A 13,036-nucleotide genomic window follows, 5' to 3' on the forward strand; every position below is an offset into this window, starting at 1 on the left:
AAAATTCTAAATTATTATAAATGATATAAGAGCGAATCTAGCCCATAACCTATGTGGACTAGAAGTCACAGTAGCATGGATCCATTGGGACCGACCACACACCGATCGTAGTGTTTGTGATTAGATTTGAATTGATTGGAACTCTTAACCTGACGAGGATATCAGGGCTTGAACGGGGAGAGTATATTAAAATAATATGTTAGCAAAGACAATTTGGTTTAAAAGATTGGATCTCCATGGCACCTGTCATCAAAACCTCTACCAAGTTTGGTAGAACTAGCACATAACCATATGCATCTACACATAAATACCGCATAGATGTTTTAATCACTGGCTTTCTACATGCAAATGCATCGGCTCATTGCATCATTTATAGACCAACAAAGAGATGAACAAACAAGTAAATGAGGGTAGAAAGAAAACCTATGATTCATATGGAATAATAACTAGTTCAAACATAACTGGAAGAGAAATACAAATACAAAATGATAAAACAAATAGATTGCTAAGAAAGAAACCACAATAAACTACAGGCAAATGAGAAACAACAGCAAAGACAGATTGATTCCACAACAACTACTACATGTCCAGAAATGACTGGAACCATTCTACAATAAATACCTGCGAAGAGGCCTCTTCCACAGTGGCTACATCTAGCATGAACTCTTATGGTTGTATGAATGGCGTCCGAAGACCATATTTCTTTTATACAAACAAACATGAATACTAGATGACCTCTATATGCTCACCATTTGTGAAGTTGAAGAAACCACCAAGGCATCCTAGTATGTTCAGCTCCATTGAACCCTCGGTGGAGCCTCAGCATTTAATTTGGTAGATTGAAATGATCAACAATTCTTAACACTTGTAGATCAGTTGAGTCCCAAATAAATGGGGCAAACCTAAAGCAAGATCCTGGAAGTTTGATGCTATGCCATATGCCACCTTACAATCTCTTGCCTGCTGAAACTGAACATGTACCTTCAGTGCAATGGGTGATTATGAGTTATGAAGGTCAATGACAACAAACTTAAGATTGGGGTTCATGTAAACATGCAAACAGTGTTCATAGGTCGGGCTGCCAACGTATCACAGAAACACCATTTGGATCCATCAGATGGAATATGCCATGGGTTCTGCATGCAGAAATCAGGTTGTGAAGATCCTTTCAACCAAAAATAAATGCTTTTATATCACATTCCAAGTTGACAAAATTGCAGATACTAATTTCATGTTTTATTTCAAACTAATCAGTCAAAAACAAACTAGCAGATGAGGCATCAAACCATGATCTGTGGATTTCCTGTTGTATTCATACTTTTGATCAAGCTGTGAGCAATTGTCCCAAATGGTCAAATATTCTCCTCCATTTCACCAATGCTCAAAAAAATAAGCACCTCAAAAAACATTTATTAAAACATAAAAGCACAGTCATCACTTTGCATAGTCATCCAAACATAGATGTTGGAAATAAAATGACAATTTTCCTTCTGGCCTGTTGAGCTGTCCTCGACTGATGATATTTGATAGCCAACAACATAATGGGTGGCAGTAGCAGAGAAATGTGAATGTTTCTAATAGTTTTCATACAGTCACCTAATTGCATCCCTTACTTTGGTGCAGTTTTCTTCACATATTCCTCCTCAGGCCCACCCTTCAGATATATTAGTATTTTTTAAGAGCTTTGTTAATTTTTTCCTTGACGCAACCAACAAGTCACTGTCAATTAAATTTTGATCAAGTAAGAAACAGAACATACCTAGATGTGTCAGTTGGTGCCATAACAATTGCAACTGCTTCCGGTAACATAACCTGTAAAGAACCAGCAGAGTCCAGAAGATCTTTAAAGATATACAATAAGTTTTTACAATGAATAGTACTTGAAGCAAAATTAACAGAAATGAATCTCAAATAAGCAGAGTTGCATGCTTTTCATGACATGGAATTTGGGTTTTTTTTTGCTTTCTCCAATTCCCTGAAAAACCAAAACATATGAAAATCACTAGCTGAAACAAATGATTTAACTCAACAAAAAAAATCATAATAACTACAAATTTACTAGATTAAATTTTACACGCAATTTAAGAATATTTGCACAAAAATGGCAGAATAACTGAAAACAGTTCTTGAGATAACAAAAACCTGCTTATTTTAACAGAAACCAGTAGCTAAGTTCTTGTCGCTGATGACAAATGGCAGACAAGGGCGGGATACCATTTTATATCTTGCATTTTTACTCCAAAATAGACCAACTAAAAAGTCATACTGAGACATTATATTACAATGAATGAACTCCAAAAGTTATTTATAAAGTTTAAGAGTACTGCAACAATGCCATCTTCAAAACAGACAAAGGTAGCGATAGATTATAGCGATCACATATTACCTGATATGAATAATGAGTGTGAAGATCAATTGATGACATGAAGCAGGTCTATGTTGGATGTGTCTGGAAAAACAGAATATGACCAAAATGAGTTTCAGTATTAGAAAAAGGATTTTGTTGAAGATTTTATGCTATCACAATAACAAAACAGACTGGCCTATATACATTGAAAAAACCAAAAATGCATAATAATCTGCAAACAGTTATTTCAGCTTTTTCCCTGACTAGCTTCTTTCCTCAAGTTCTAATATAAACATGTAGCTGGAAACAGTTAATTTTATTTCCTTCACAAATGAGAGGTGACACGTCTCATCAAATGTCTTAAGCATTGATCATTTACATGAAATTCTTTAATATTACTATGAATTTCATACTAGAAATACTTATAGTAGCATCATGTGCCCTCCATCTTTTCCCTTTGCCAATAAATAGTTATCTTCAGAAAAATTATGCATAAGAAGAATGAAAGTATGAGCATTTCAGAACAGATCTTAGAATTCTAAAAACATACAACTACCATGAATTCCAGTGACCTGTGCCAGACTAGTGCCCTCACTAGGTCAGTACCATGCACTGGACACTTTGGCAAGCATCAATTCATGCTGGTTTAGCATAGGTCAATACAGTTCAGCCAAAAGAAGCTTTTTAAAAGCGTCGGCAAATAAAATTTCCACGCTAACATTTCCGACGCTTTTGTGACACTTTAGAAAGCATCGGTAATAAAAATACCGACGCTTATAAGCGTTGGTATATGCATTAGAAAGCATCGGGAATGGTCTTTTTTTCTGTAGTGCTACATTATTTTTGTTGCAGCACAACATGTGTCCCATGCCAGCAGCACTACCTACTCCAGAGAGATTATGTATATACAGAAGGAACCGGAAACCTAAAATAGATATATGATAAAACACAACCTTAGACTCCATATAAGACTCTATCTAAGGATTTTGAGAAACATGGATTAATGCATTGCAATATTGGCAAGATAATACTGCCCAGTAGTTGCTCAAAAAATTAATTAACCATTTGTGAGTGACAGTCCACTGTGTTGTGAAGACCTGAATTGGGCCCATCCTAGGGCCCAACAAACTGAAGTCGGCAAGGGATGCCGACTTTAGTTGGGTCGTCGTGGGGGTGACCACGATGACCACGCCGGCCGAACGGCCAGCGAAATCACCGCAAGCCCCCCCTCTTCCCTCTCCCTCCCTCTCTCTCTCTCTCTCCCTTCGTGAACTATCAGAGGAACCCCTCCCTATTCCTCTAAAAAATCTAACATTTCCTCCTCTAACTCTTTCCCCTTCCTTGAGAGCCGCTGCCGCTGCCGTCGCCGGAGCCCCGTCACCGCCGGAGCCGCGGGGGATTCATCCGCTGAGGACCGGAGGTGAGGAAGATATTTTTTTTGTTATCACTTTTTATGGATTTAAGGGGGAAAATGAGGGATATCAACCGGTTTTATCTTCCCCTGTTTCTGAAGATTTTTTTTTTGTGAAGTTGGCCGGCCGACAGTGGCCGGCCGGGGTCAATCCGGCCGAAATGGGTTCGGCCGGAGGTGGGTGAACGGGGGCCGGGCTTCCAGCCCCGGTCTCCCTCTCTTTCCTCCCTTTTCTTCCTCTCTCTCTCTCTCCTTCTTCTCTTCTTCTTCCCGTCCGGCGCCGCCCGTGAAGGTGGGATGGCCGACGGCGGCTGGCCGAGCGCCGCCGCCGAGGGCCACGGTCGGCCGCCGAGGGCCGATCGGAGCCACCAGCCACCCCCCCTTCTTCCTTTCCCTCTTCTTCTTCTTCTTCTTCTTCTTCTTCTTCTTCTTCTCTTCCTTCTTTCTTCTTCTCTTCTTCTTCTTCTTCTTCTTCTTCTTTATTCGGCCCGAGTGTTTTTCCTCGCTTTGAAATCCGTGCTTTATTTGGGAACCAGATCTTGAACCGGGTTTATATTGTGAACCGGTTCCACCTATTTCATGAATGGGTTTTGTTATGGTCTGATCAGACCTGGTTTGGGTTGGGCTAGGGAACTGTTTTTGGGCTGAGTTGGGCCTGATTGGATCTGTGGGCTGGGTTGGTTTGGGCCCGAGATCTGATCTGGACCTATAATCTGGTTTGGTTCAGTTGGGCCTAATATGTGTTGGGCCACAATTGGTTTTGGGTTAAAGGATTCTGATTTTTGGGATTTAGTCTATTTATTCTTGGATCTTTGAACTTAGGAATTTAAGGGATTGGAATTAGTTTAAATTATGTTTCTAAATTAATTAAATAATTAATATTTATGTTTAATCAGGGGTTCGTGATATCTGTGACAGGGATTTTTAAGCGAACCCAGGTAGGTGACCGTTGCTTTAAAGTAGAATTCTAACATGTATCTTGCATATGTTGATTTATTGATTCATTATTAGCAATATGTGTTAGAATTAAAATTAAATATTTAATTTCATAAATTGTTATGCGCTTTACTGTGGGGAGTATGATTATGATTTTGATATAGAAAGTTGATTTATTGATTTTCAAAATCCGCGTGACTATAGTCTAGACCCCGCCAATGGGATGATACGTTGGCCCTGTCGACTTGTACTGAGGAACTAGTTCTGACACCGCGACCACCGGTGATAGAATAGTGGCGGCACAGGGGTGCATTTTGCTCTTCGGAGCGGCTCGGTGGAGCGTGAGTTTGGCACCAGGGGGTGCGGCACAGTGGTGCGTTGGCTCAGTGGAGCGGCTCTTCGGAGAGTTGTATTGGCACTTCGGTGTAACCATGCCACTGGGTGATGTGGCCGTAGTCATGCGGTTGAGTTATTTTGAGTCTCGGATTGGGTTTACAGATTATTGTGTGGATTTTTGGATTTATGTGTTTAGCTGCTTTTATATGCATTATGACATGTTATATGACGACTTGATTGCATGATGTCGCCTACTGAGCTGTTAGCTCACTCCTACCATTTACATTTTTGCAGGTGATGATATATGATTATGGGGATTACGGGATAGAGTGATCATGATGTAATTAGTTAGTAGATATGGACTTTCTTTTGACTTATGTATATATGGACATTTGAATTGAAAGTTGGAATTTATCTTTGTTTAGCTATTGATGTGGAATCTGATTTATCTGCCTTGCGTGCCTGCGGGGTCCGCCCTGCAGGTGCGCGGCGTCTGCTCGCGCCCCGAGCCCCCGGGTTCGGGGCGTGACAAATTTATTGGTATCAGAGCTCAGGTTTCAGATTCCTAGGGATTGTGTTTGAAATAGTCAAATGGAGCTTAAGTTTTAGGATCTTTAGGATTCATCGGAAAGTTTGAGAGATGGGTAGACATTAGGCCATTAGACGAAGGCATTTATTTGCTTTTGTTATTGATAAATTTGAGTTATTTTATCATAATTTTGAAGTGCTAAAATTAGAATGCAACCTAATTATGGTCGTAACCGAAGTGTGAATAAGCTATTCCGAGAGTATTCTTGGTAGAACAATTTGTATTTCAAGTTATGATTAATTAGATTTTGATTAAATTAAGTGAAGGAATGTTAATCATGGAATATTATCGTGCAATGTAATTATTTTGGAAGTTCAACTTGATATCAGGTATTGTGGATATTACTTCTAGTTTGAAGTTAATTATTTGGTGGCAAGTTAAGTTTCGTTCATAGGAAGTTGTCTAATGCTTGAACTAGGAGAGATTTTATGATATTCTTCGAGGTTAAAATATGTAGTCGGATCAAACATGAAATTGTTATATATAAGTAAAATATATTTAAGGATGAGACTCAAGAGTTCTTCTTTGGCTCTACTTGGGACTTGAAATTTTATATCTTTTCGTTTTACAATTAAGATTGGTATTATGATGGGAAGTCAATTAGTACGTCTTGAGAATATTAGAGTATTAAAATATTTTTGGGTTGGTCGAAAATAGGTCCTCTTTGATTTGGAAAAGTTCTTGATGGTTTTTTTTGTTAATGAAAAATTTCGTTGTAAAGTATAGTGTTTTTGATTTTGATCAATATGGATATCATTGAGTTATTAGTAGATTCTTTTATCTGCAATATATATATTTAAAAAAAAATGGGAACTATTACTAAAGGGATAAAATAGTTAATGAGTTTGTGGTGTTTTGAATAGATTCTCTAAGTCTAGTAGTTTACAAGATTCCGAAATATTTGCAGTATTGCAAATAAAAAATATTTTACTTATTTAAGGAATTGATCTCAATGTAAAATCATAGAGCTTATATCTTGGAGGAATTTCTTGTAAATCTTTGAACCAGATTATTAGATTTGTGTGAGTTAAATATTTATTAATCAAGGCTGTGAGTTGATTGTGGATTTTGTATCACCATATGAGAAATGCAAGTGGGATTTCATTAGAGGCCCAAATAAGTTTAGCCTAAAAGAAAAGATTCGGGATGATTGAGTAAGCTCCTGAGTAAGTTAATCTAGAATCTTTTAATTATCAAAGCTTAGAATAAATATCAACTTGTATAATGGAATTGCCAAGGAAAACTAGAATTGGCTTAGTTCAAATTTGGATCTAGAATATGATTACTTGATAATGTGATGGTACAAATACGGCAACTATCTCAAGGGTTAATCATGACCTAGTGTACTTGGGAAGCAAGGATAAAATTTTGCTTGGATATTATATATATATATATAAAAAAATGTTGATGATCTGGGATCATTAAGAAATTTTGGAGAATATTGATCAGAGTTGCACAGCGAAAGTAGGAATGACCTTGGAAAAAATTTGCAGAGCTCTACATTGAACAAATAGTAAGGTTGCATGGAGTACCCGTATCCATTGTTTCCGATAGGGACTCGCGGTTTGTATCTCACTTTTGGGGTAGTCTGCACAAAGCTTTGGGGACCACTCTGAGCTTCAGCACAGCTTTCCACCCTCAGACTGATGGCCAATCAGAAAGAACCATTCAGACCTTGGAAGATACGCTAAGAGCTTGTGTAATGAATATGAAAGGTTCTTGGGACTGTCACTTGCCTTTGGTTGAGTTTGCATATAATAATAGTTACCAGGCAAGTATTCAAATGGTACCTTATGAGGCTCTATATGGAAGAAAGTGTAGATCACCTATCTGTTGGGATGATGTTGGTGAAAGAAAAATTATGGGCCCCGAGATTGTGCAACAAACAGTAGAGAAGATCCAGCTGATCAGGGAACGCCTCCGGACAGCTCAAAGCAGACAGTAGAGTTATGCTGATATTAGGAGGCGGGAACTGGAATTCCAAATCGGAGACATGTTTTTCTCAGAGTGTCCCCTTCTAAAGGGGTGATGCGATTTGGAGTTCGGGGTAAGCTCAGCCCGAGATATGTGGGACCATTCGAGATCCTCGAGAGAGTTGGAGCTGTTGCTTATAAGCTGGCACTTCCACCTGCTTTATCGAGGGTTCATTCTGTTTTCCATATCTCTATGTTGAGGAAGTATATTGCTGATCCCAGTCATGTGATCGAAGTGGCACCTTTGCAACTCCGAGCAGATCTTTCTTATGTTAAGCAGCCTATCTGTATAGTGGATAGGAAGGACCAAGTTTTGAGGAGGCGCACGATTCCTTATGTAAAGGTGCAGTGGAGCAATCACAGTGAGAGAGAAGCTACTTGGGAGCTGGAGGAGATGAGGGAGAAGTTTTCTGCCTTGTTCTCGGATTGAGGTATGTTTTAATTTCGAGGACGAAATTTCTTTTTAGTTGGTTAGAGTGTGAAGACCTGAATTGGGCCCATCCTAGGGCCCAACAAACTGAAGTCGGCAAGGGATGCCGACTTTAGTTGGGTCGTCGTGGGGGTGACCACGATGACCACGCCGGCCGAACGGCCAGCGAAATCACTGCAAGCCCCCCCTCTTCCCTCTCCCTCCCTCTCTCTCTCTCTCCCTTCGTGAACTATCAGAGGAACCCCTCCCTATTCCTCTAAAAAATCTAACATTTCCTCCTCTAACTCTTTCCCCTTCCTTGAGAGCCGCTGCCGCTGCCGTCGCCGGAGCCCCGTCACCGCCGGAGCCGCGGGGGATTCATCCGCTGACGACCGGAGGTGAGGAAGATATTTTTTTTGTTATCACTTTTTATGGATTTAAGGGGGAAAATGAGGGATATCAACCGGTTTTATCTTCCCCTGTTTCTGAAGATTTTTTTTTTGTGAAGTTGGCCGGCCGACAGTGGCCGGCCGGGGTCCATCCGGCCGAAATGGGTTCGGCCGGAGGTGGGTGAACGGGGGCCGGGCTTCCAGCCCCGGTCTCCCTCTCTTTCCTCCCTTTTCTTCCTCTCTCTCTCTCTCCTTCTCTTCTTCTTCCCGTCCGGCGCCGCCCGTGAAGGTGGGATGGCCGACGGCGGCTGGCCGAGCGCCGCCGCCGAGGGCCGACCGGAGCCACCAGCCACCCCCCCTTCTTCCTTTCCCTCTTCTTCTTCTTCTTCTTCTTCTCTTCCTTCTTTCTTCTTCTCTTCTTCTTCTTCTTCTTCTTCTTCTTTATTCGGCCTGAGTGTTTTTCCTCGCTTTGAAATCCGTGCTTTATTTGGGAACCAGATCTTGAACCGGGTTTATATTGTGAACCGGTTCCACCTATTTCATGAATGGGTTTTGTTATGGTCTGATCAGACCTGGTTTGGGTTGGGCTAGGGAACTGTTTTTGGGCTGAGTTGGGCCTGATTGGATCTGTGGGCTGGGTTGGTTTGGGCCCGAGATCTGATCTGGACCTATAATCTGGTTTGGTTCAGTTGGGCCTAATCTGTGTTGGGCCACAATTGGTTTTGGGTTAAAGGATTCTGATTTTTGGGATTTAGTCTATTTATTCTTGGATCTTTGAACTTAGGAATTTAAGGGATTGGAATTAGTTTAAATTATGTTTCTAAATTAATTAAATAATTAATATTTATGTTTAATCAGGGGTTCGTGATATCTGTGACAGGGATTTTTAAGCGAACCCAGGTAGGTGACCGTTGCTTTAAAGTAGAATTCTAACATGTATCTTGCATATGTTGATTTATTGATTCATTATTAGCAATATGTGTTAGCAATATTGACCGTTGTTGATTCTATGGATGATCTAAAGGTAGCTATGTAATTCTCACCAGTGGATTCTTCTATTGTTGACAACTTTTGGGAGAATCTTGGGCATGTTAAATTTAGCATTTACGGATGATGATTCTTTGGTTGGTCTTAGACTTGGAATGTTTTAACATGGATCTCTTATTTGTTGGAATGATGTGGGAGAAAGAAAAGAAAAAAAAATGATTATAGAATATTAAGAGGATTTGATACTAAAGATTTCTCCTATTTCTATTAAGCCAATTATGATCTCTGGGTAGAATTAAGAGAAATTAATTTCTTTGGGATATAATTATGACAGTTTAATCCAACGTTGGGAATTTGGAATTCTTTTGAAGGAGATCAAAAGAACTTAATACGTGTGGTAAATAGAAAGGACCAAGTTTTGAGGAGGCGCACGATTCCTTATGTAAAAGTGCAGTGGAGCAATCACAGTGAGAGAGAAGCTACCTGGGAGCTGGAAGAGGAGATGAGAGAGAAGTTTCCTGCCTTGTTCTTGGATTGAGGTATGTTTTAATTTCGAGGACGAAATTTCTTTTTAGTTGGTTAGAGTGTGAAGACCCGAATTGGGCCCGTCCTAGGGCCCAACGAACTGAAGTCGGCACTCCTTGCCGACTTCAGTGGGTTCATCGTGGTCATCCCCACGACGACCACGCCAGCCGAACGGCCAGCGAAAGCCCCGCCCCCTATTCTCTCTCCCCCTCTTCTCGTTAAAAAGAGGGTTGGGAAACCCTCAGAGGGACCCTATCCCTTCCCATCCCTCTAAAAATCTAACCCTTCATTCCCTCTTTTTCCCCCTTCGTGAGAGGATTGCCGGAGCACCGCCGCCGCCATCGCCGCCGGGAACCCACTCGTCGGCGACCGGAGGTGAGGAAGATAACCTCTTACTATTGTTTTTATGAATTTAAGGGGAAAGGAATGGGAGTAGGTCTTCGTTTTCATTTCCCTATTTCGGAGATGAAATCCTTGTGGGATTCAGCCGGCCGACGGTGGCCGGCCGGGGTCAATCCGGCCGAAATGGGTTCGGTCGGAGGTGGGTGAACGGGGGCCGGGCTTCCAGCCCCGGTCTCCCTCTCTTTCCTCCCTTTCTTCCTCTCCTTCTTCTCTTCTTCTTCCTCCGCTCGGCTTGTGACAGTGGGATGGCCGACGGCGGCGGGCCGAGCGCCGCCGCCGAGGGCCACGGTCGGCCGCCGAGGGCCGACCGGAGCCACCAGCCACCCCCCCTTCTTCCTTTTCCTTTCTTCTTCTTCTTCTTCTTCTTCTTCTTCTCTTCCTTCTTCTTCTTCTCTTTCTTCTTCTTCTTCTTCATTCGGCCTGGGTGTTTTTCCTTGCTTTGAAATGTGTGCCTTAATGGTGAACCAGACTTTGAACCGGGTCTAAACTGTGAACCGGTTCCACCAAATCCTTGTATTGGGTTTGATCTGGATTTGAGTGAATGGGTTTTGATTAGGGTCTGAATCTGAGTCAGGAATTTGGGTTAGCCTGATGTAAGTATAATCTGGTTCGTCAAGATTTGATCTGATCTGGTCTGATCAGATCTGGTTTGGGTTGGGTTGGGAATCTGTGTTGGGCTGAGTTGAACCTAATTGGATCTGTGGGCTGGGTTGGTTTGGGCCCGAGATCTGATCTGGGCCTGTAAACTGGTTTGGTTCAGTTGGGCCTAATCTGTTTTGGGCCACAATTGACTTGGGTTTAAAGGATTCTGATTTTAGGGTCTATGTTTGATCTTAGGGGCCCATTCTTGGATCTATGAACTTAGGAGTTTAAGGGTTTGAAAATTATTTAAATTATGTTTCTTAGTTAATTAAATAAATAATGTTTATGTTTTAATCATGGGTTCGTGATATCTGTGGCAGGAATTTTTAAGCGAACCCAGGTAGGTGACCGTTGCTTTAAAGTAGAATTTTAACATGTATCTTGCATATGTTGATTTATTGATTTATTATTAGCAATATGTGTTAGAATTAAAATTAAATATTTAATTTCATAAATTGTTATGCGCTTTACTATGGGGAGTATGATTATGATTTTGATATAAAAAGTTGATTTATTGATTTTTAAAATCCGCGTGACTATAGTCTAGACCCCGCCAATGGGATGATACGTTGGCCCTGTCGACTTGTACTGAGGAACTAGTTCCGACACCGCGACCACCGGTGATAGAATAGTGGCGGCACAGGGGTGCATTTTGCTCTTCGGAGCGGCTCGGTGGAGCGTGAGTTTGGCACCAGGGGGTGCGGCACAGTGGTGCGTTGGCTCAGTGGAGCGGCTCTTCGGAGAGTTGTATTGGCACTTCGGTGTAACCATGTCACTGGGTGATGTGGCCGTAGTCATGCGGTTGAGTTATTTTGAGTCTCGGATTGGGTTTACAGATTATTGTGTGGATTTTTGGATTTATGTGTTTAGCTGCTTTTATATGCATTATGACATGTTATATGATGACTTTATTGCATGATGTCGCCTACTGAGCTGTTAGCTCACTCCTACCATTTACATTTTTGCAGGTGATGATATATGATTATGGGGATTACGGGATAGAGTGATCATGATGTAATTAGCTAGTAGATATGGACTTTCTTTTGACTTATGTATATATGGACATTTGAATTGAAAGTTGGAATTTATCTTTGTTTAGCTATTGATGTGGAATCTGATTTATCTGCCTTGCGTGCCTGCGGGGTCCGCCCTGCAGGTGCGCGGCGTCTGCTCGCGCCCCGGGCCCCCGGGTTCGGGGCGTGACAGTGTGCTCGAAATGAATTGGCAAAATAATTAAATGGAGATTGATAAACATACAGGTGTCAAAAATAATACTTACATGAATCCACCCAAGAGGGAAAAGAGATCGCTTGTCTTGAACATCAAATATTTCTTCCTCATCTTTAATTTGACATCGAAAAAGAAAAGGTTTCTTTAAACAATCGCCAAAAAAGCATACCTAATATAGGTGATACTGCTTGATAATAGGAACAAAAATCATGGCCAACAAAAATAATAATAAGAGCATGCCTGTTAATCCACATGATTTTCACTAAGAACCTGATAACTAATTACTGTTTTGTCGGCTGTCTTATTTCATGTAAACCTGCAGCATTTTTGGACCATGAAATTGAGAATCATTTCCTAACCATTTACCAGATAAGGATTTGGTGGCAACAGTCCATACTCAGGAAATGATGTTAATATCATGGACTTAGTCTGAAAGGTCCTCCATATGCCTAAGATGCCATGCAAATGATGGGTGTCAATAATCAAATTCAATCACATTAACATATTGTATAACTCTAGAACTTCAAGTTCCTAGGATATTACTCTTTGTTACAAACTATGCCACATGAGGATGAACCAAGATGATGTCAGAAGATATATGACTATGAAGTACTGAATGTTGAAGAGTACCACAGCAACCAAACAACAAAAACCCAGTGTAATGCTAGTGACTAGGGACGACCATCCTGAACTCAAAGATACAATACTAGAGAAAATTAACCTAACAAACATGCTGAAAGTGCAGTAAAATCTTTAAAAGAAGTATAAGTGACAGTGAGAATGACAATAAACCACAGAAGCTGATTGCCAAAAAAGCAAGATGAATAGAAAGGTCTGCGAATAGCACGGTATAAGGGGCA

The 13,036-nt window shown here is 40.9% G+C and overlaps 1 pseudogene; it reads right to left on the reverse strand.

Moving 5' to 3' along the window:
• Nucleotides 1-12,596, reverse strand: LOC149768408 (AMSH-like ubiquitin thioesterase 3; annotated as a pseudogene).
• Nucleotides 12,597-13,036: the final 440 nt, after the last annotated feature.

This window comes from Phoenix dactylifera, chromosome 2 (genome assembly GCF_051530095.1).
Source record: "Phoenix dactylifera cultivar Ajwa chromosome 2, Ajwa_hap1_PhDact_Kaust_v1.1, whole genome shotgun sequence".
Classification (NCBI taxonomy): Eukaryota; Viridiplantae; Streptophyta; class Magnoliopsida; order Arecales; family Arecaceae; genus Phoenix; species Phoenix dactylifera.